Here is a 20,229-nt window from a genome sequence, read left to right as displayed (position 1 = left end):
CCTGGGTCCACTACATCAGCGAGAACACATAGAGCATGGCCAGCTCTGCTTATGTCCTCATGCGCAAGACCAGAGTGGCTATTAAGAAGACCAGCTCCAGGGGCTGGAGAGATGGCTCAGCGGTTAAAAGCACTGACTGCTCTTCCAGAGGTCCTGAGTTCGGTTCCCAGTAACCACATGGTGGCTCACAACTATTCCGTAATGGGATCTGATGCTCTCTTCTGTTGTGTCTGAAGGTGGGTACAGTGTATTCATATACCTAAAGTAAATAAACAATTCTTTAAAAAAAAAATCAGCTCTTTCGAGACCTTGCTGTGATTCTGCTATGAGAATGTCATAGGCATTCGACCACCCATCCCTGGAAGCTAATACATTGTTCAGGACCTGTACAAGCTGCTTAAGAGTCAGCTTGCAATGCAATGTAGAGTGTACAGGTCCTGATACGATGTAAATATCCCTCATAGCAAAATGCAGAAAAAAAAAAAAAAAAAAAAAAAAAAAAAGCCGCTGAGCAATGACTGTATCTGCTATGTCCTCTACCAGATCATTTGGGACCTCAAGTACTTACACTCAGCCAATGTGCTGCATCGGGACCTGAAGTCCTCCAATGAACACCACCCGAGACCTTAAGATCTATGATTTTGGCCCAGCCTGGATTACCGACGCTGAGCATGACCAAACTGGCTTTCTGACCCAGTACGTGGCCTCATGCTGGTACCGAGCCCCAGAGATCATTATTAACTCCAAGTGCTACACCAAATTCATTGACCTCTGCTCTGTAGGCTGCATTCTGGCTGAGATACTTTCCAACCAGCCCATCTTTCCCAGTAAACACTACCTTGACCAACTCAACAACATTCTAGGTGCCCTGGGTTCTCCATCCTAGGAGGACCTTAATTATATCATTAATATGAAGGCCCGAAACTACCTACAGTCTCTGCCCTCTAAAACCAAGGTGGCTTGGGCCAAGCTTTTCCCCAAATCTGACTCCAAAGCTCTTGATGTGCTGTGCAGGATATAAACCTTCAGCTCAAACAAGCGCATCACAGTAGAAGAAGCACTGGCTCATCCCTACCTGGAACAGTACTATGATCTGACAGATGAGCCAGATCTTCCAAGAGACAGCCTGCTTAGAGCCAGGGGCACTAGAGACTACATAACAAGAATAGACATCCTTGCCTCCTTGTACCTGGTTCTGCTCATACCTGTTCCTTTCCTATAGATTGTAAAAAAATAAACTTTGTTTAACTCAGACACTGGCAGCCCAGGCTGGACCAAGAATGGGCCTGGACACCTTCTCTCAATTTGCTGGAGTCTCCAGCTTCAAGCAGCCTTCTTTCACCCCAACCCCCTGCCCGATCTTCCCGGGTACAGAGTGGTGAGGTGGCTCCAGAGCCGGTCTCTGTTGCTTGGACTTTATTCTCACCTGCTAGCCCCAGCTCTGGTAGACTGTTCTGGAATGGAAGAGCTTATGACCGCCCTAGGACCTGTGTTACCAAGGTGTGGAGGATACAGCGTAGAGAGTCTGTTTAAGCTCTGCTCTACCCATCTTGTTGGAACCCCACCCCATTTTCCCTGATAGAACATTCCCGAGTCTCAAAGGCTAGTTTCCTCAAGGAGCAGGGCCAGGCCTAACCCCCTACCTCTCAAAGCTGCCATATGTAACACCCTTGCTGCTTCTGTGTGTGGGTGATTGGATGGAGAGGTGGATCCCGTGGAGAGCTGGTGCCCCTCCCCACCTCTTGTTTCTAATACATAAGTATAGAGAGGTATATATGGAAAAAAATTCTTACTGATGAATTATGATTTTTCTCTTTTCTTTTTTCTTTTCCTTCCTTCCTTCTTTCTTTTTCTTCTTTCTTTCTTTCTTTCTTTCTTTCTTTCTTTCTTTCTTTCTTTCTTTCTTTCTTTCTTTCTTTCTTTCTTTCTTAAGAAAGGTCTCCTTATGTAATTCTCCTGTATGCTATGTAGACAAGGCTGACCTCAAATGCACAGAGTTCTGCCTTCTGCCGTTCCAGTGCTGGGATTAAAGGTGTGTACCACCAAGCCTAGCTTCTGGATTATCAATAAATAAGAATTTTAGTTCTTATTTATTGTGCTATAATACAGTGACAGTTCTAATCTTAAAAAATCAATTTCCCTTGCTAGTCACTGTAGTTGCTTGGTAGAAAAATGTATAGTACTTATACCCTCTTTCTTTGGAGAAATGACAGGCATTTTAGATTCTTCCTCAGAATAGAGATATTTGTTACTTTCTGTGAAACAAGACCCAGCCCTTTCCAGTTCCTATCTGGAGAAGCCAAGGCAAGAACTAGTTAGACACAGAATAGATAGTCTGCTTGTCCCCAGGTCTGCTGGGCTCCTCCCTGAATGTTGCCTTCTTGAGTTTAATTATGTAGCAATAGATTGTCTTTTCAGCTAATTAACTAAGTAACCTCTAAGTTTTGGTTGGTTTCCTTCCATCCTCCTCAGAGCAGAGAAAGTGACAGGTACCGATTATGATTGAGCCCTGTACTGAAAACACAGAAGATTTGACCCTAAAACTTATTAAACATTCAGGCTTAAGGTTCTTACTGTCTAATTAGTAAGAAAAGAGATATACACCACATAACAAAGGCAGAACTCAATATTGACTACAGTAGACCTATGGGGCAGAGCATTAAGACCCAGAAAGGTTAAGCTAGATACATACCTTTGCAGGAGCTTTTCCGAGGGTAAGATTGAACATTTGGTTTAAATTGTTTAAATATCTGTTTTATTACTGGTTTTGGACTTTAATAAGCAGCCTTTATTCAGGTCTCTCTGATCTTCCAATTCCTAGGTTTTCATTTTTGTGGGGTTAAAAATCTTTTTGTGTTTTAAGTTCCTCTTGCTATATTAAAGGAGTCTAAACCTGTGCACTGTTTTCTATCCTGACACAATTAAATTTTGACTGTTCAGCCCCTGGGAAAGAATCCAGGCTTCGTTGCCTTATGTATACAACCTTATAACTCAAAGTAAAACAGCCTACAACTTCATTAAATTCTTTTAAATCTTGAAATCTAAGAGAAAGTCCCAATCTACATGATTAAAACTGATCTTCCACAAAGGGAGTAGAATTCAAAATCTAAAACTAGATTTTAGTGTTTATAATGAAGCCTGTCAGGGCTGGGGAAATAGCACAAATGGTAGAGTGGGTGACATGCAACCATGGAGATCTGAGTTTGGATCCTTCAAACCCATGTAAAATCCAGGGATGGCTGAATAGATTACATGTATATAACCTTAAAACTGACAGAGGGATTGGTGAGAATGATCTAGATCTGAGAATATTCAAGAAATCTAATACTGAGCAGGGCACATGCTTCCAGTGTAAAGTGGGAACTCCCTTATAATGAAATACAACTCCAAAGCCAAACCCAAGGAAATGACTGAAGTTAGTCATACATTTGAGAACATGAAACCCAGAAAAAGCTTAAAGACAACAAACAGAATCTCCTTCAGTGGTGGCTTGAATAGAAATATTCCCCTTAGGGATATAAGGGTGGCACTATTAAGAGATGTGGCTTCACTGGAACATATGTGGCCTTGTTAGAGAAAGTGTGTTACAAAGAGGAGCAAGGCCTTCAAAGTTTCAAAAGACCAAGCCAGGGCCAGTGGTACTCTCTCTTTCCTGCTGCCTGATAGAGAATTCTCAGTTTCTCCAGAATCATGTGGCCCCATACTTTCCACTGTGTTAATAATGAATTAAATCTCTGAAACTGTAAGCCAGCCCCAATAAAATGCCTTCCTTTGTAAAGAGCTTTGTGGCCATGGTGTCTTTTCATTGTCTCTTCCCAGGAATAGAACACTGATTAAGACTCCTACCCATCTCTAAGATACCTTAATGAATGGCTTGCCCAGTGCTCCACAGGTAGGTTGCACCAAGTACTCTGGTCCAGATAAACCTTCCTTTCAGTGAGACTCCAAATATCCAAATTATAAAATCAACATTAAAAATGGGAGATGTTATTTTTTTAAAAAAGAAAACAGTTCACAAGATTATATCTTATCTGGAGGATTTCATTATAGCCTCTCAGTATAAAGGTTGGGGAGATAGCCCAAGGGTGGAGTGCATGCCTACATGCATGTTCAGCTTCCAGTACCACATACAAAACACAGCAAAACAGAGCAAAGCACCTTCTGAATATGAATACTAGAAACCAATTCTGATCTCAGCTCCCAAGTCCTGCAAGGTAGTCAACATACACTGGCTATCATGAGTTTCCTTTTGTGTTGGGTCAGATTGTTGTGTAAGAGAGGGCTCTGTGTGCTCTGCGATCAGATTTATACCTTTCATTCTCCTCATTTTCCAGCTCCAGCCCCTTCATGTAATGTGTCTTTTGGCACATTAATTACATTAATTACTCTTCCTTTGGAGAGGGTTGTATCCTCTAGTGGATCACTCAAATTCTTCCCTAAATAGGAATCAGAGATGCTATGGATTTTCCAAATAAAGCCGTATGAAAACTCCTTGTTTATTTTAAGAGATTAGGCTCCACCCTTAATTTAAGAGGCAGACATTCTTTGACTTATGGACTTCCAGGACATCAACTTCATACCAGTTAAGGTTAGTAAATAAGTAAATCTGAGGTCAAGGAGGGGGATTGAACCAGGGCAGCACTGTCTTCTGAGCAATCTGTGTTTAGTGAGCTCTGTTCATGTTCTGTGATCATTACCTGTGCTTTTAAAATGAATGGTAAGCCCCTCACTTCCCAGTTGGGTGTGGAGGGAAGATCTGCCTCTGGTGTATCTTAAGCACAGTGGAACAATGAAGCAGGATCGCCTTAAGTAAACTATGACTCTTAATTTCTTTCTTCTGTAGTTTCTTTCCAAAGCAGATAGATTATATATTATTTGCAAGAGGTAAAACAAACACACCAGTAGAAATGCTTACGAATATGATATCAATAACTGTCTTACAATACAGCATGGCAGATTTAGACTTTAGATAAATGCAAATCCTTGCGCGTCTCAGTGTCTTCAGCATATTTTATGCAAATGGCTGTTAAGAATAAAAATTCTAATTTCAAATGAAGAAAATTCATGACATGCATCTTGAGTTGTGGTTTAATCACTGTACACCCAGAAAGGTATCGACAGTTGTCCCATGGAAGCTATTAAAGTCGCTGTCCAAGGTTAAATAAAATTGTAGTTTATCAGAGCAGCATTGAGAAAATAAGGGAATCTGTTCATGGCTCTTGATTAATGCCAAGCATGATCAACACAAGGGGGTTCATTAAGCTATACATCTTGTGGGTGATTTAACATGTCATTGTGCCTGCTGTCGGCTATGAATGTGCACAGCCCTGAGTTTCAAAGTTGCGTCTCAGGTACCTAGGAGTTCTGTTCAGAGGATCCTCTACTTTTTTTGCTGTGATTTTCTGTTACCTCCCAGTCACCCCCAGACATATTAAATATTTCATATAAATTATTTATTAATAATTATTATGAAACATATCATGACTTTTTAATTAAACTTCCTTCATAATGGTAAAATGTGTTAGAAATTATTTATTTCTTCATTGAATTTCCCATAATCATGTATGTGTCTTAAAACTCAGTGTGACATGGGTTATAACTAACTCAATTCAGGTTAATTTTGCTATCCACATTAGTGTGTGTTTTACAGTTAAAATATAACTCTCACAAAACCATATTTCTAATAATGCTTTGGTGCCTTTTTGTTGTTGTTATTTTCATTACCCTCTACTTATGTTGAGTACATTTTAAAGTTGGTCAAATCTGAGGAAACTCTAACTGCAAAACCATGGCTTAGGTACATTACTAATTTCATTATGTATGGGAATACTATTTAAAAATAATTTTTATTGAAAACTTTTCCATATTATTTGGGAAAAATAGACTAGACATGAATCATGATGTCATGTGCTTTGTGTTAATATGTTTTAGAGGTTAGTCTTTCAAGCCTCTTAATTTTTCTAGACACAGTCAAGCCTACATGTATATAGAAGGAGACGAAGAGTCATGATTTAGCTTCTGGTTTTACTTTGGGCTATTTCAATAGTTTGCTTTACAAAATTAAATTTGCTAATATTATTATTATTATTGAATGGAGTTTGACAACCTACTAAGAAAATAAAATATTTCCATGGTAAAGACTGAAGGGCTGTGATTTATTTTCTGTCTTATTTATTTGTTATCTAGTACGTGGGATTCAATAGCGTCACACTTTATCTCTCTCACTTAGGACTTACCTCCTTTCACAATCACCGAAGATTTATGGGAATCAGCAAACGAGAGGCTACAAGCTCAGCTTAGTGGTTGTTGTGAGGGAGGACATGACAGGGAAGTCGTGACCGTATTGCCTGCAATCTGAAAATAACAATGCTGTCTGTAGAAAAACAACAAGCTGTCTCCGTAGATGGTGCTTTATTTTGAATTTTGTGGGTACACATGTCAATCAAAATTTGGATTGATTCTTAAAACAGTCTCAGTGTGAAAACTATATAACAAGGGCACAATTTGGGATAAGTCACTGTTTAGATTTATATACCTAATAGCCTATTAAATTGGACATTCTTTTTTTATTCTTTTTTGGTTTTTTTGAAATAGAATTTCTCTGTGTAGCCCTGGCTGTCTTGGAACTCACTTTGTAGACTAGGCTGGCCTCAAACTCACAGAGATCCACCTGCCTCTGCCTCCCAAGTACTGGAATTAAAGTCATGAGCTGCCATGGTCAGCCTAAATTGGAAATGCTAAGGGTTTGTTTATTAAAAAAAATAGATCTCACATGATTCTATAATTCTTTTGGGGCCTTCAAAAATCAATGCCAGGGAAATTCTGCTTTGCTTCATTTTGAAACAATGTGTCACTCTGTGTCCCAGACTGGTCTGCATTCTCTGTAACTATGACTCATTTCAAACTGGTGGCAATTCTCCTGCCTCAGCTTCTGAGTGTCATAATTACAGATGTGAATCATCACACCTAGCTCCAGGGAAATATTTTACAGGACCTAAATATTCCTATGAGGGAAACTACCATCAGGTTTAGACCACATATCAACCTTTGTTTGCTGGGGGTGATAACCTTGCTAACATCTGCCATTCTCTGGGGACGATTGAGTTGCCACTTAGGAGCTGGTAAGACCAGGTGCTAGCTTTCAAAGAACACCTGAATAATTGGATGCTATTTTAATTTCAATCTTTTTTTTTAAAATAAGCTGTGAGTTGCACTATATACAATACTCTCAAAGTAAACCATTTGATTATATAAATTGGGTGTTTGAAATGTATTTTAATTAGGTCCAAGACCAAATTAGAATGGTGTGTAGTGAATACCAAGCATTTCAAAGAGCAACACAGCATACGGTGCTTTCTTTTGTGGTGTACAAAGTAGGGAGTGCGTGTGTTTCATTTGTCAGTTTTTAGTCACAACCTTGAACTGCTTATTCTAACTATGTGATGGGTCCCCCCTGAAAAACACTGCAGAGTTCATTCGTACAGTCAAGGTCTTCTTGAATACTTTTTTTTTTTTTTTTTTTTTAGAAAGGGCACTATATTGTTTTCTCCTGCCATTAATTGCCAGGGGTTTATGTACAAGACAATAATTAATTATACCTCTGGGAAACTCAAGAGTCAACATGAATCAAAGCAGGCTTGGTGAGGATCATAGAAGCCTCACATAATTAAGCAGGGCACCGGAGACCAATTGTTTATGGAATGATTTTGCTGGGGCTAATTGACACTAATTATTTAATCTGATTTTCTTTTTCCTAGTTACTCTTCTATAGTTACTGCTTCCTGCTTGTGATACCCAGGAAATCTTTGGGTCCTTGGTGCCTTCATTCAATTTGGCTAGCAATGGATCTGATATTGATAATTATTACTTTCTAATGAGTTACATAGATAGCCTATATACAAAACACATGAGAAATCAACAAATGATTCATGATAAAAATACATACTATGTAATGGACTGTCTTTACTTTTAGGTTTGACCAGGAGTTAATTCATTAAAGATGTACATGAAATGCATTTATAGCTTCTACATTATTTTTATACATGGGCTGAAATATAAATGAAAAATAAGTCTGTGAAGCTGCCTAGCTTTAAAGAATCCATTGGAGGCACTGTTGAAACTTACAGATGAAGTACAGGTTAGCATTCTCCATCAAGGGCTATTGCTGCTGATTGAACACACACAAACTTGGTGTGCCAGTTAATTAAAGGTATGCCTTGAGCTGTAGCGGATGCCACAAAGCAACTGTAAATCTGTTGGTGGATTGCTCTCTTTTCTGAAAATCATGACTCTAAGACAACACTCACCATTGAGATATACAAAGACAGGGATTAATTTACTTATGTGTGTTTCGATTAATCATGTTCTTCATCTTCCATGTGAGTGAAGCTGCTATTATATGCTTTATGCAAGATACAGGATCTAAGAAACTTCTGCCTAAGAAATCAGAAAAATTGGAACCTCTGCCCCATGTATAGTACTGTGAAGCCATGTCCTTGGGTTCCTGAAACCTGTGTCATCACTATAGAGGTCTCGAGCTTGTCTCTACTTGCCACCTTTCAAGAGCAGTCTATCTTCTCACTTCATTTACTTTCTCTGCTATTAAAGGTGACATTGTGACATCTTATTCTAATTAGTATTTGTGTGTTTCTGAGCCAGATTTGATTGTTCTATGTTGAACAGTTTTTATCATAATTAATGGATTTCTACTTGGCCTATATTGAAATCACAGTGACCTATTTGATTCTTCTTGTCCGTTAATTTTCAATTAAGTTTTATTTTCTGCATTTATCAATTCAGCTTGTATATAGATTTGTATACACACATGTATGTTCGGGGATGGGGGGGTGGCACATGCAGGTGTGTAGCACTCAGAGGAAAAGATACAAGAATATATTCTCTCCTCCCACAACATGTGATCCAGGAGCAGAACTCATCTAGTCAGTCTTGTCATCAAGCATCTTCACCCCCTTGCTTCATCTTGCTGGCCCTCAACGGAATGACTTTAAACTCCTAGGAATTTCTGGGGCTGGAGAAGTTTCTCAGTGGTTAAAAGCACATAACTGTCTTGGCAGAGGACTCAAGGTAGATTACCAGCATACACATTAGGCAGCTCACAAATACCTAGAACTCTAGCTTTAAAGAGCTGACACTTCTCTGACCTTTTTGGGCATACACACACACACACACACACACACACACACACACATACATGTATATATATACAATATACGTATATATACAGACACATATATATATATATAAATAAATACAGAGACATATAAATAGTAAAAAATTTAACGTTAAAAATCTTAGTTGCTTTAAAATTGTATTTTTATTAATTCTTTGAAAAATTGTACAATGTAATATGGCCACCCCCCCCAACACTTCCCACATCTACCCTATCTACTGTTACCCTCTTTCCTACCCAGCTATGATTCTTCTTCTTTTTTCCCAAACTCATCAAGTCCAATTTCTATTAACCAGCTATTCTTGCAAGTGGATTATGCTCTGGAATGAGGTTGACCTATGTGGGGTCATACCCTTAAAGAAAAATGCCTCTCTACCACCCAGATATTGGTTATATCAAATAGTATAGCTCCTCAACTAGTGGCAGAATTTTGTGCTTTCTCTCTCTTGGGATTCTGTTTGGCTTTGGCCTATGAAGATCCTGCACATGCTGTCATAATTGCTATGAGTTTATATGTGCAACTGTCTTGCTGTCACCAGACAACATTGTTTCACTGAAGTTATCCAATACCATCTTTTGACAGTCTTTCTACCTCTTCTGAGGAGTTCCCTGAGCCTCTAGGCAGGGGTGTGATATATGTACATGCCACTGAGGGCTGAGCATGCCACTGTCTCTTATTCAGTGCACATTGATTGGGTGCTTCTGTGTTTTAGTCTACTTTAAGGAGTGTCTAATGAGGGTTGAGAAGAGCATATCTAAGGGTTTAGCCTGGTGCCTTTTAAGGTAAAATAGGCAGCTTTCAGTGTATTTGGTAGCCATTCTCTTGTTTACTAACATCTGATTTGCCAGTCGGGCAACCACTTCAAGTTGACTGATAAATTCCTTTGACATAACTCTACTAGATTTTCCTAACTTTGCTGTAGGCACACATATACTAGGTATGTTTTGAATAATTTCTGCTCCAGCCCAGAGTTCAGGTCTAGTCCATTCAGTGCTAATGAGCTAAGTTCATGGTATGTTATGATATGATAAGTTTGTGTTGGTATGCTAATGAACCAACTCTGAGCTGTGAGCCCTGATAGCACAATGCTAAAAATGATACAAAAATGGAACTTTGGAAATGGTCTCTCACACTGCTGTGCTCCTGAAAGATGGCTTCTCTAGCCTCTGTTGTTGATACCCACTGGCAAGAGAACTTGAGACCAACCTCTGTGTGTGGTCCTGATTACAGTGACAATTGAACTTCTGGTAGCATTCTGGATTCACACAGGCCCACCTGTCAGCACTGGCATGTACTTTCAAGTACCTTCTGAACCTCCATCTGTGACACCCTCCCAGTCTGTCATAGCTGAAGAACTTCACGGTGGACATGTGTCACATCTACAAGCTTCTAGTGCATCTTCATGGGAGAAAATTCCCCCAGTGAAACTCTGCAACAGTGTTTTCTGCCTAGACAACGAGGGTGAGTGTAACTTTTATGTTAGTGTGGTGTTATAAAGAATGTGTGAATAAGTGGACCATATCTTGTGTGGACATCCTAATGGCTCAGTGCCTTAAGAGCCCATGAGCTCTTAAGGGTAGTTCATCACAGAAAGAAAGGCTGGAACTAAAGACAAGAACCAAAACATAAGCCATTGAGGGACATTGCTTATTGTCTTGCTGCCTCTGGGTTGCTCAGCTTGTTTTCTTATATTATCAAGAACCAGGAGTGGCACTGCACACAATGGCTGGGCCTTAGATCAATCAGTAACCAAGAAAATACTCCAAAGACCTAACTACAAGCAGTCTGATGGGACCATTTTCTCAATTAAGTTTCAATTATCTTGCGTCAAGCTGACAAAAATCTAACCAGGACACATATGTATATGTGTAGGTACTTTCACTAACAGCTTTTAAAATGCAGGAGGTTAATATTTCATTGTGGCTGTTTTTGTCTTTTAATTCATTCTGCTAAAACTATTCAATGACTTTTTTTTAAAGTAATCTGAAATGATGTGGCAGTAATGTCACATTAATGTATTTAGCTAGATTAATTTGATTTAGTGCATTCTAATTTAAAAGGATTCCTTTTGTTAAAAATGAATTTTAAATTATGTAAAACATTTGCATAGTTTCCAAGCGAAATCCACAAATAATTGAAGGTTTTATCACTTAATAATTTCCATCTTTGTTTTCCTCTCTTTTGCTTTCTCTCCTTCCACAGCTAACCACTTTTATTAGCTTCTTGGGTCACCCTTCTGTGTGTTCTTTATCGAAAACAAATACACATATAGACCTGGGAAAAGTGGATCTGCAGCTGAAGGCACTTCTTACCAAGCCTGATAATTTGAATTCAGTCCTCAAGTCCTGTGTTGTAAAGCTACTCACAAAGTTGTCCTTTTATCTCCACACACTGGTGGTGGCACACAGATCACACACACACACACACACACACACACACACACAGTCATGCAAAATCATTTTGAAAAAATAAACCCAGTCACATAAATGCAATCGCAAGCATCATTTCACCCTTTCAACATAGCACAGCCGATAACGTACATGCTCTCTGCCCTCGATTATTTCCTATATTGATGTACCATCCACATGGCTCACTCTGATGCAGTGTTTAGAGGTTCCATTGCCCTTTGTCACAGCTGTGCAGTACCCAGTACTGTGAATGACCACAACTAGCTGCCAGTCTTGGCTCCAGCTCTTTTCAGCATCAATATGTGATTATATGTGTTCATATTTTTGGATATTCTCTGTGTTTACATTTTAAATGTTATCCATTTTCTCCCCACTCCCACTGCCCCCCTTCCCTTGCTTTCATGAAGGTGCTCACTCTCCCAACCACCCTCTCCACCTCAGCACCTTGGCATTTCCCTGACACTGGGAAAATCAGCCTTCACTGGACTAAAGACCTCTTCTCCCATTGATGCCAGACAATGCCATCCTCTGCTACATATGCAATTGGACCCGTGGGTTTCTCCATGTGTGCTTATTGGTTAGTCCTTGGGTGCTGTGGATGTTTTGGTTGGTTGACAATGTTCTTTCCATGGGGTTTCAAACCCTTTCAGCTCCTTCAGTCCTTTCTCTAGCTCCTTCATTGGTGTCCCCGTGTTCAGTCCAATGGTTAGCTGAAAGCATCCTCATCTGTATCTGTATGACTCTGGCAGACCCTATGCAGGGGTAGGGGGTGGGGAAGGTGGGAGGAATGGTCATTATTTTTAACCTTAGGAAAAAGTCTATACCTAATTAAGTCTGATAATCCCAGTTTCTCAAGAGGATAAAGCAGGTAGATTGGAATTTCAAAAACATAGTTGTGATGGTTTGTATATATTTGCCTCAGGTAATGGCACTATTAGGAGATGTGGCCTTTTTGGAGTGGGTGTGGCCTTGTTGGTGTAGATGTGTCACTGTGGATATAGGGTTTAAGACCTTCATCCTAACTTCCTGAAAGCCAGTCTTCTCCTAGCTGCCTTTGGAACAAGAGGTAAAACTCTTAAATTTAAAAAGTAAAAAATATGGATAAGATGTAGGGAGGGGTGGAGAGAGAGAGAGAATTCTGTTCCCAATTTTCGAATTTTGTGTCTAGACTTCCTTCTGAATTCTTACATACATACGGGAATTCAGACTTGCCAGGACTAGGCAGCTGATGAATTTCAAGTGACTAGGTTTTCTGGAATGATGGCATTTTCTTCATTTTGCTCAACAAAATATTTTAAAGTGAAAATTTGCTTTTTTCTTCTTTGAATTATCTCTTTTTAGTATTGATAATTTAAACTCACACTTCACGGCTCTGAGTTTTGTCTCTTTCAGAGTACACCATTCTCTGGCCACTTCCCAAGGATAACCTTTTGGATCTTTACTCCCCATATTCATCATTAGTAACTGGATACCAGGATACCTTGCGACTTCAAGGTCAGTCTGAACTATCATATTGAAACTACCTCTAAATAAATAAATAGAATAAACATTTTATTATTTATTTATATATGATCTCATTCCAAAAATATATTAACTTTTTAACATATTTAATTATAGTTACTTAGTGTCTGGCCACAATATCGGAGGAGTACTTACAATTTAGTTACAAGTTCACATGCATATGCCAGTTAAACCTACCAAAGAATTTTAATAATGAAACAATTGCTGAAGTACTCCCCATGTTATTGCCAAATTAAAAGGTCATCTTCAATAGCATAGGTAGTCATAAAATGTGACTTCTAAAAATTTTCATGACCTAGGAAGTTAACATAATTCTCAAGGCTAATTATAAACTTGCCCATGCTTCCTTCCTCTGGCCATAGCATGTGTGTGTTTGGAATTTCAACAAACTCAAAACCTAAACTTCATCTAAATTCTTTAGTGAGCTTATAAAGGATTTCTTGATAATAATTTTTTTTCAAAAGAAGCTGCTTCTGTGGGTGGTAAATAAACATATAGATTAAAATCTGTTTGCCTGTAAGGGGATTTGAGAAAACACTAATGCAAGAATAATTGCTTGCATTTTCTTCTCTCCTAAGATTTTTTCTTCTGGATTTAAATGTAATAAATGCTCATTTTAAAAAACACACATCAGACCTGAAGTGGAAGGAAGAGAGCAAAGCCATTCTTTTTCTAAAGGACTATAATGAACACTACTGATATTTTGATGTATCCCTTTCTAGGATTTTTCTAAATACATAATAAAAATCTACATAACTCTAAATACAGTTGAAATTGTATCAGGTAAAGTATTTCTACATCTGGCTTTTCTTCACTTGCCATTGTGATAAAGCATTTTAAAGCTGTGCCATTCAAATTTCTTCGACACCTTAAGCACTTTCACAGTCTTCTGTCACACCGAAGCTACAAGAGACATGGATGTATTTTGTTAGTGCCAGGAAGTCATGTTCCATGCAATCCTTCAAAGTCTAAATTGTTATTTACATTAGGGATAATTGCGTCAGGATTCACTCCAAAAAGAAAAACCAGGAAGGACCAGTTGCCTCACCATTTAGCCGTTACCCAGTACTTTAAAGATTGTCAGGTCTGCCAGGAGACAAGACTTTTGCCTTTTTTTTTTCTATTCTGACCTATACAGTGTGTCTGTCAGGAGCAGTTGACATCAGTTAGTTGAGTCTCCCTCAGCATGAGCAGATTTGAGTCCTGGCAGGTCTCAGATGGCTCAGCATGAAGCAGTGTAAGGACAATGGGCAGAAGACAGAATTCTCTCTCTTGGCTCAGCCTGTATGTCATCAGTGCGCATTCATATGTCTGCACCTTGTAGATTTATTTTAAGGCATACATGGTTGAACAGTGGAGAGGTAGGCAGAGAAAAGGTAGGAAAGGAGCAGAGATCAGAGGAGAACTCAAGATGGAGCTCGAGAAGGGTGATCTGGATCCAGGTGAACTTAATTGTCATTAGGTAGATATAAATATTTTAAGGGATTCTATAGGTCTTTTATCTCATATAGAAGGGCAGTTTGTTTCTTTGTCCATTAGATATAATCTTATCCTGGAGAAGGTTTGTGGATTGAGATATAATATATAAACCTACCATGAAAAGCAATTGGGCTATGGAGTAATGGTGGAGGAAAGAAAACGAGGTAATATCCAACTGGGTGGACACCCCAGGGCAGGCGGAATGAACCACCTAGGAAGGGAATTGTGCAGAGAGGGGTATCTTGAACCGAGTGACAGAGTCTGTGTGTTCGGCTCCATACTAAAGTGGCGCCTGCAGAGTGAGACCATGAGGGCCGATAAAGAGATAAGACATCCATATTTTAATACTCACTGCAACACACCTTTGTTTAGATGGCTATAGCTTCCTTCCTACAAGACAGAGACATTTTATTCTATTTTGCTAAGAATCTTCCTCATCTCCAAATCCTATGGTTTTATTAAGTTTAAGGAGGCCACAGAGTGAAGAGAACAGTATTTTACACACGCCGATCAGATTCCTGTTGCACACTTTCTTTCAAGCCATGCTTTCTGTTTTTATTCCTGGTTGTTCTATATCCCAGGTCTAGCTTTCAGCTCTATATATGGTTGAAGAAATGGTCTCAGAGATGATTACCTGGAATCTTGAGTTCACGAGTGTACTGTCACCTGGCTACCATGAAGCATCGACTGCCCACTCATACTCTCGCTTCAAACATTTGTCATCCAGGGCCCAAGGGAAATTTTCATCCAGAAGTTCAGAATGTCCCTTGGAGTTCAAGGGATAACAATGTAGTACTAACTTGCCATTGATCTTAGCCTAAGGTATAGTTATAGAATGACACAGGCAAGCTTTCCTGTGGCTAATGACATTGTAGAACTTCCAACTGGTACACCTCATGGCAAGAACTAAATTTCTAAGGCTACCCACACTCATTTTTGGGCATTGCCGCTGTGAGGGCTCAGAACAACATTTGTTCTGCTGTGTTTTACGTTTTAGCATATATCAAAACCATTTGCTAAGACAAAGATAATTGGGCCCCACCTCTGGAGTTTCTGATTCAGAAGTGCAGTCTGGTCATAAAAAATTGTATTTCTATCAAGGTCTCGGGGTGAAGACAATGATACTGGTCTAGAGATCACACGGAGATCCGGGCTTGCTGGATCAGGAACAACCTCTACAGTAATTCTACTTAGGCCCTTCATTGGAATAGAAAACCCATCTAGCAACCTGATGAAGGTTGATGGCTATTAGGCAGGAAGCAGATTAGGTATTCTACAGAGACCAGGGATTGTCAATGTAGTGATACGGTTTACAAAACAGAGAGTACTAAGGAGGTGTCCTTCTGGAATCTGGCTCCTAAGAGGTGAAGTTACTATTCACAAAGGAAATCACCAGAAGAAGAAGCTGACCTGCAGCAGCAGTCGGCTCTTTACAGAATATCGTCTGCCAGTCAGATCCTATCAGTTTCTCTGTTAGAAACCCATCTGTAGGGTTTTTTCTTCTTGAAACACGAATAGCAATAGATTTCTAATAGAGTGTGTTATTGTTCTATATTGGCTTACAGGAAACATCTCCTTTTCTTGTATTTTTTTCCCAGATAATATTTTCCCTGCATTTAAATGATCTTCATCTTGAATACCTGCCACTTACAAAGTTGTTCAATATACCACAGTACCTAAGAATATGGACATGTGGAACTACTTCATAGTTATTGTCACCAGGAGACACTCCCTCTTGTCCAAGTTTCAGCCACAGAATCAATGAGGAGCAAACCAGGATCGATTGTAATTGATTGCCTAGGAGTTTTAATAATTTGCATTCTTCCCTAATGCTTGACAGAATAACCAGTGGAGTTTGATGACCTGTAATTTTAACTCTCCTTCATAACACATTTCACCATGCAGCAAATCTACCTCTAAGCACCGTGCAAGGCTCCTGTGTCATGTGAGAGAAGACAGTGAAACAGAATAAAGGGGAAGCATGCAAAGCTGAATACATCTGTACACACGCACATGCATACACACGCACACACACACACACACATACACACATGAGTTCTAATTGCCATGATTTGGGCCACAATGGCCTTTGCTGGTATTGAAATATGTAAAAAAAGACAATTTGCAAGCATCCAATTGATACCTTATAATTTCCTCCTTTATAGACTTCTCTGCTGTTATGTCACAAATATAATGAAAGAACAGCATTTGAAATAGTCCTAGAGATTGGAATCAAACATAAGAAAGTATTGGAAACCTGGCAAATGTGGTTAGCAAATGTGGAGATGGTGGTTGCTTACCTAATAATGATTCCTGCTTTGATCCTACTTGCAAAGTCTAGGCTTTGTTGCTTCTGTGAATATCATCTCTTGAATGACTAAGTAAGTCATGGTAAGCCAAAATGACTGGCATATTCCAGAGAGGCTCTAGAAATCAGCAGTTCTCCATCTTCATATAGTGCATGCTAGGTCTCAGAACCAGGATAGAAAACTGAGGTGCCTATTAACATATCAAGACTAACCTGGCCACCATGTTCTCCCAGAATCCCCCGTCCCCACCTGTTACAGGGTCCTCCCAGATGGCACACCCCACCCCATACCCAAATTCTCCAGTCTAGTGACTGGGCTGCCCTTCCCCCAACTGCTCTTTTCTATATAATCCAACCATTTTTGCTACACAGGTCCCTTCTACACTTTTGACCTTTTGGTCTCTTGGTCTACTGGTCTCCAGGATTCCCCCCTCTCTGCTTCTCTCTGTTCTTTCCCTCTATGGTCTGGTTCAAGGTCAAGTTCACTCTGGACTCTTCCAGAGTGATCCAGATGCCTCTGCCTTTACATGTTTTCCCCTTTATTTACAGTAAAACTTCTCTTCTACCATAAAAGGAGCAGTTATGACTAGCCTCTCTCTCTCTCTCTCTCTCTCTCTCTCTCTCTCTCTCTCTCTCTCTCTCTCTCTCCCACACCTCGTCCACTCTCTCTCATTCAGTGCATCTGTTCAAAGAACTTAAAAATTCTAAAGCTGAGTTTTTCTTTTCACAAGTCTTGATATGGTTGGTTTAGGGTGACATAGGGGTCTGGTATTTGAAAAGCTCAACTGTAACAAGAAAAAAATAATTGGCTTAAGCTTATAAAACCATAACATATCTTTTTCTTACTACATTCAGTATTCTTTTTATTTATTGTTATTTTTTGATTTTATTTTTAAAAGATTTATTTATTTACCTGATGTATATGAACATACTGTTGCTGACACACCAAAGAAGGGCATTTGACCAGATTACAGATGATTGTGAGCCACCATGTGGTTGCTGGGAATTGAACTCATGACCTCTAGAGGAGCAGACAGTGCTCTTAACCACTGAGCCATCTCTCCAGCCCCAGTCTTCTTTTTATAAGAATATAACATAGGAACCAAGAGTATAGCTAAATCAACAGAGTGCTCACCTAGCATGTCAAGCCTAGGTTTGATTCCAGTGCATTAAACCAGGCATTGTAGTGTATATGTTCCAGTGGTATTTGGAGGTGAGAATTTTTGAAGATAACTAGGGATGTATTTGTTCATGAGACTAGATGGAGCTCCTAGAATGAGATTAGTGGCCTTTGAAGAAGACAAAGGTTGAGTATCCAGTCTCTCGAATCCTCATCCATATGCCTTGTGAAACTCCTCAGTGAGTTTCACTGTTCCTGGTACTCACCTGGGGCTTCTCCAACTCCAGAGTTATAAGAAAGTAGTAGCATTCTGTTGTGACAACAATGATAACACATTCCCAAAGTATGTATGCACACATGCACACATGCACAAACATACTCGAACGCATGCACACAAACCACCACCATACCCCAAAAGACTAAGACAGTAGGAATGTAGTTATAGGAGTCAGCCCTAAATTTGTTTTGTGTGTTAAAAGAAGGGAGGGGTGTGTGGCATGTGTGTATCACAGGGAAGTGAGATCAGAGGACAGTTTCCAGTCATCTGTTCTTTCCTTTTACCCTGTAGGTGGTTCTGATAGTGAATTCAAGTCATCATGGATGTTGGCATGTGTCTCTACCCACTGAGTCATCTGGTTGGCCCCAAACCCAGGTTTCTTGGGTTACAGAGTTGATAATGTTTCCCTTCTACCCATTTTCCATTAGCAGTTTTCCTGCTTACATGGAGCAAAGGTAGGCTGTGACATATCATTTCTGGTTCCTCCCTAGGTTTCAGCTCCTAAACTATAAACTCAGTCTACTAGACTATTTTGTGGGACCAAGACAGGGTAGACCCATCCAGTGGCTCTAATCCTTGATGGACAGTGATGATCCTCGTGAATTCCTTTATGTTCAGAAGCTGGTTTCTCCTCTTGAAGTGTTTGCTGCAGATCGTCAGGAACCCAACACATCACACTCCATGTCTGAGTTCTCCAGGTGATGTAGATGATTGGTGACCACACTGAGCAGGCTTACTGGGTAAATATGAGCTGCTGATTTAGTGGGACATTCCTGCTAAGGAGTGATCATTTTCAGTGGATCTTGCAAGAAGGCTCATGACTCTCTGGGACAATCTTAGGGCAGTTATCTCAGCTTCCTTCACATGGCCTGAACCATAATTAATACTACTTTGCTAAGGTGTAAACCAAATCTTTTCTACTTATAATTTGTGTATGCTTCTCAAAAAATTATCAATATTAATTGACTTGATTTATTTTGCTTCTGGAAATTCTTTTGCTTTACTCATTTTTCAGTTCATTGCATCTGAGCTGTTGAGCTCTATTAATAAGGCCCATTTTCTAAATGACTAAAGTGCTTGTAAAATATATTACTGTTAACTTCATGAATAATATAGTACCTCCATTCCTGCTGGTTTCCACTCACTGACACGCTGCCTTTTGTTGTGTAAATATGACAAAGGTGTATTGATCTTTTCTCTTAAGTGCTTAATCAAACTCTATTAATATGGCTAGCCATAAACTACCCATCAGATGGGTATGGCTGTGAAATGTTTGCTTCTATGAACCAAATTTAAATGAAACAATTAATCACAAGATGATTTTCTGGGCCTGTTGGGAGTTCACCCCAGACTTTTTTTTTGTGTGTGTGTGTGCTATTATTAATTTGCATGTTGCCCTTGTCTAATTCTATGTAAAGTATGCTGATTTATTAGAATGTCTACTCAACAGTAAGCTGATAATTGGATGCTCTTGAAAGAATGAGTTTTATCGATTTAGTCAATGACCACAGATATTACTGAAGTGAACCTCTTCACAGTGCTGGGGCGTATTTTGGCTATGATCAATGTTTCTGAACCTTCCCTCATATTATTTTGTTTTGTTGTGTTGTGTTTGGCGCCATCTGCATTGATTCAAACCTACAGCAGATTTAATGTGTGTGTCTGTTGTGTGTCATCTTGACACAAAGTTTCATTACTTTTTGAGGGATTCAAACTTTTTTTGTTTATTATAGATTAAAAACCCTCCCTGACAGTCTTTAAACACAATCAATTTATTTGTTTTTAAGTCAATAGGTATCAGCAGTTGACAATAAGCAAAGTGAAAAGTCAAAGTCATCGCCTTTAAAACAATTGAGTTAATTTTCTTGTTTTCAAGTCTTTGCATGTACCTGGGTACCTTCTAAAATATTTCTGAATTTTATGAT

The 20,229-nt window shown here is 39.3% G+C and overlaps 1 pseudogene across 1 annotated transcript; it reads left to right on the top strand.

Moving 5' to 3' along the window:
• The first annotated feature begins 468 nt into the window (after nucleotides 1–468).
• LOC308418552 (mitogen-activated protein kinase 3-like) lies at nucleotides 469–1,222 on the top strand (annotated as a pseudogene). The gene has a single exon. The product of its transcript is annotated as a mitogen-activated protein kinase 3-like (transcript).
• The last annotated feature ends 19,007 nt before the right edge of the window (nucleotides 1,223–20,229 follow it).

This window comes from Micromys minutus (assembly GCF_963924665.1).
Source record: "Micromys minutus genome assembly, chromosome: 1".
Classification (NCBI taxonomy): Eukaryota; Metazoa; Chordata; class Mammalia; order Rodentia; family Muridae; genus Micromys; species Micromys minutus.
Note: the sequence above shows the minus strand (reverse complement) of the source record. Positions and strands in the feature narration are given on the sequence as shown.